Here is a 4,759-nt window from a genome sequence, read left to right as displayed (position 1 = left end):
AAAAAAAAAAAAAACCTCTATACAGAGAGGAACTGTGGGTCTGGTAGATGGAGGTGTAATTCTTGAAAGAAAATTATGCAACACACTGAAAGTCATTAGTTTTAACTCAACACACACTTTTATTTGGTGATTTGGTGATACTTGATACCATGTATAGAGAATTATAATTACCACTGACTTCTCCTATGAGACAATGGAGGCCGGAGTTGGTGGAATGGCTATATCAACATTAAATGAGCGCCAATACATCCGTTGGGTCAGAATCTCATATCCTAGCAGGCAAAACCCACTTTTCATCTTCTCAAAATCTGGAGCTCCCAGGAGTTGGGAATCCGGTAGGTTGATGGATATCACTTTAAACTGTGTCACCCTGTTCAGTACCTTGGGTGTCATGACCTTAGGCTTTTCCATTCGCTAACACCCAAGATGAGTATGATCCCCTGTGAAATTCTAGTTAGCCTAGCAATATGGAGGCAGGAGACATAACACACACACACACATTTATATATATGGGATTATAAACATGGTGTCACGAGTGTCACTAGTGCCTCTCAGCCTGTTTTGCTCCCCACCTTCACCTTTAAATTGACACCATGGATTTTGGAAGAGACTGAGCCCACATCCATCTTAAGAAAGGGTCTAATGGACAAACCACATAATCTTAACCCACACTCTACAATTGGCCCAGCATAAACATGTGACCTGAGTTGGCCCAATCAGAGTGAAGCCCAGGCCTGTGTATGACTTAGGAGATCAGAAGCTTTCCTGCTTCCTACACAGCCCGAGATGCAGATGGGAGGCCGGGAATGGCAAAGTCATCATAAAGAACACCATCCTGAGTTGGAACTCCAAAGGATCACAGAGAACCAGGACAGAAAGGATTTTCAACTGCTTCCTGAAGCCCACGTTGCCTTTGGATTCTTCAATGGTATATGCAAATGATTATCATTCACACATTACCACATGGTGCTTCGTAACAAACCATTCCAAAATACGCTAGTTTAAAATTGTCACTTGTTCTTGTTTATGACACTCTGGATTGGCAAGAAGTATGCTCATCTAAGTGGGATTCAGCTGCTACTGTCTCTGATGTGCAGATTCTGGACCAGCCTAATCTGGCTGTCTGCCTGCGCGAACACACACACACACACACACACACACACACACACACACCAGATGATTGATCTACAGAGAGAGAGAGAGAGAGAAAGAGAGAGAGAGAGAGAGATCTCCTTTCAATGATAAGTTACATAACCCTAAGTCCTCCTTACTCAATGATTAGTCTAGTACATTAAACACCTAGTCTAGGTTGGCCTAATCAGAGTAAAGCCCAGAGTTGTGGGACTTCACAAGGTGGAGATGTGAACCCAAAATGGCTTCCTTATTCTCTGCCTCCACCCCACTTCTGATAAGAGACAGCTGGGGCTTATTCCCAGAGTAGCAGTGGTATACGAGAAGGGCAGGTGAAAATGAGTGATGCTTCCTGTTTCCAGGCCAAACAAATCCTATGCTGAGCCCCACACTCAGTTGGGTAAAGTTACTCATCTCTGACGGACGCACATTAGGTTATAAAGCAAAGGTGCAGCCTAGGGAGGGGTAGCAGGTGGGAATGACCAAGCTCACTGCGGTTCCTCCATCGTTCAGCTGCACACACAACTGAAAACTTCCGGTGGTGGCGCACACCTTTAATCCCAGCACTTGGGAGACAGAGGCAGGTGGATTTCTGAGTTCGAGGCCAGCCTGGTTCAAGAGAGTGAGTTCCAGAACAGCCAGGGCTACACAGAGAAACCCTGTCTCGAAAAACCAAAAAAAAAAAAAAAAAAGAAAGAAAACTTCCTAGGTTGACACATTTCCTGTGAAAAAGTGCAATTCTTGAAATAAGCATCAGTTATGCAAGACGTCAAGTTCACCCTGGTTTGGGTGGGTGTTCTAGGATTCCACATTCACTGGTCTACTATACTCAGCTTTATTTCCGACATACAGCCTATAGGTCCACTTAGCCAGTCTTGGGTGGGGTGGTTCAGGGAAATGAAGGTAGGAAGTGCCAGGTTGTGTTATGATGGCATCTCTCCTTGCAGATCTAATTCACAGATTTAAAATGCAAGCATCTTCAACAGAGGTCAGAAGCCAACCTTCCTTCCATTAGCAGGTAGGCTCAGATATTCGCCTCGCCTCTGTGGGAAGTGTAAACTAGCACTGAACCCTAGGCAGTAATGAAATTCCCTGGTAAAGAATTAGACATCATTCATGAACCGGCTCCAGTATCACAGATACAAAGGCAGACTGAGCCAAACAGAATGGCTTTTGTTTCCCCACACAATAGCGTTAACACCAACAGCTGCCAGGCCTCAGAAATCACCTTTCTAACTGCTAAATATGCAGAGCGGCTTTGGGGTGTCAGAAGTTACTGATCGGTACCAGGTAGGGGCGGTGTCCCAGAGACGAGCATGTATCACAATGTTGCTCCTGTAAACGCAATTATGTCTCCAGGTTTTGATTAAAAACACAGTTGTCCTCAGATAGGATTAAGGCTCATAAAGTAAGGAGGCAGAGGGGTAGAGTGGGGAAGCCATCTTTTAAAAATTTGTAGATGCAGTTATAAACGCCTGGAGATTTTTCTCTGCCCAATATACAAGCCTCCTTCCGTGACAAGTGACAAGCTGGTGAAGTGTGCTGCCTCTGCCTTTGAAGGACTTGTTTTTCCTGTAAGCAAGAAGCAAGGTGTTGCTTAGAATCTTCCCTTTATGTTTCTTCAAACTGTTCTGTCTGCATGGGGAATAAAACAGGTAGGGTCTGGTGAGGCGCCGCCCATCTGTCAGCCAGGACACAGGAGCCTAAAGATGGAGGACTGTGAGTTCCAGGCTCGACTGGGCTACAGGGCTAGCCCCTTTCTCAAGAGAACCAAAGGAAACAGATAAGGAAGAGCCCTGACAATGGCAGCCTGTGTGTTTTCACAATGAGCATCTACCTCACCCACCCAAAATGCCTCATGAGTAGGAGATCCATTGTGGGGCCTGACTACCTTAACAATATACATCAGGTCAAAGTCTTATCTACTGATGCTTGGTTTATTTGTTATTTTATTTTTTTAAATATAGTCTCATGTAGCACAGACTGGCCTCAAATTCACTATGTAGACAGACAAGGGTTCTCTTGAAGTTTTGGTCCTCTTGTCTTCACTTCCTAAGTTCTGGGATCATGGGTGTGTGCCAGCACAGATATTTTTATGTCATACTCAAGATAATTCAAGTCTCTGTGCATGCTAGGCAAGCACCCTACCAACTCAGCTATATCTCAACCCTGTGTCTTATATTTCAAACACAAAAATTATATGTGCCTTATAATCTTTTGTTTTGTTTTGTTTTGGTTTGGTTTGGTTTGGTTTGGTTTGTTTGTTTGTTTTTCAAGATAGGGTTTCCCTATGTAGTGCCATGGTTGTCCTGGAACTCACTCTTTAGACAAGGCTGAAATATTTCAATAATAAACAGAGAGACTAGGAGCTTGGTATGTATGTGACATAGTGAAGGTATGGATGGAAGTCACATTTTTCTCTCTGCATCATCTCAGAATATTTTTGATTCTATTTTTCTAATGCTCCTGAGTTGGAATCTTAGACAAAGGGCTGGTTCCCACCTTGGGCATGACCATGTACTCCAGCAGGAAGGACTAACCACAGGTCAGGCTGTATACAGTAAATGACTTTTAAGATCAACATTGACTTTGGCAGTGACTTTACAACATATACTTTAAATTCCATCCCAGAAATAGGATAAAGAAGCAATGATATGGGAGCAGTTAAGATATTCCTGAGCTGCACTTGGAGATGTGGGCAACACACAGTCCAGGTAAGGAAAGAACAGTCCAAGTAAGGTAGGAGCCGGGAAGGGCTAAGATAAGAAACTAGGAAGAGAATTATCATTTCCCATGAGTGCCTGGGCATCAAAGACTGGCTGTGAGCGTGAGAAGTCACCAGGAAGAAATTTTGGTTGATTTTTAAATAAATTTGTTGTTGTTGTTGGTGGTGGTGGTGGTGGTGGTGGTAGTGGTGGTGGTGTGTATGAAGGGTGTCTGTTTGTGTCTGTGTGTGTGTGTTTCCTAGGTCGTGGCACATGTGTGGAAATCAGAAAATAACTTGCAGAAGTCTGTTCTAATCTTCTCCCCCATAAGTCCAGGAAACTGAATGTGGATCATCAGGCTTACTGGCAACTCTAGGGTTCACAGGTCTTATTTGTTTTCTTCCTTTCCTACCATGACCCAACCTAGACTTTACAGAGCCTTTGCTCTGTACTGCTGGGATTTCTTCTTTCCTCTCCCGAATTATCTGATCTCACTCTTCTGGTCCCTACATCTTGGTTCACTCAGGAACTTTTCATTTCATGAGCTTCCCTCCATCTATGTGGTGTTTGTGTGTGGGATGAGGTGCTGAAGGGAGGTGAGGTGTATGTGTGTGCGTATAGTATTTGTGTATGGTATGTGAGTGTGTTTGTGATGTTTTGTAACGTGGCAGCATGATGCCGCAGGAGGGGATACCTTAGTGGGCCCATGCTGAGGCATCCATCCCCCTCCTCCCTGGGTACCAGTCATACCACGGATCTGGTATAAAATGAAGTTTATTTGGGACATGAAAAGAGAGTGGAGACAGAGAAAGAAAGGAGACAACAGAGAAAAAAGAAAGAGAGAGAAAGAGAGAGGAAAGAGAGAGAGAGAGAGAGGGAGAGAGAGAGGGAGAGAGAGAGGGAGAGAGAGAGAGAAAGAGAGA

At 44.1% G+C, this 4,759-nt stretch overlaps 1 protein-coding gene across 7 annotated transcripts in view; it reads right to left on the bottom strand.

Annotated features, from left to right (window-relative positions):
• The window catches only part of Cfap61 (cilia and flagella associated protein 61), a 294,575-nt gene that overhangs the window by 138,555 nt on the left and 151,261 nt on the right, over window positions 1-4,759 (bottom strand). The gene's annotated exons all lie outside the window — the stretch shown is intronic.

This window comes from Mastomys coucha, unplaced genomic scaffold (genome assembly GCF_008632895.1).
Source record: "Mastomys coucha isolate ucsf_1 unplaced genomic scaffold, UCSF_Mcou_1 pScaffold15, whole genome shotgun sequence".
Classification (NCBI taxonomy): Eukaryota; Metazoa; Chordata; class Mammalia; order Rodentia; family Muridae; genus Mastomys; species Mastomys coucha.
Note: the sequence above shows the minus strand (reverse complement) of the source record. Positions and strands in the feature narration are given on the sequence as shown.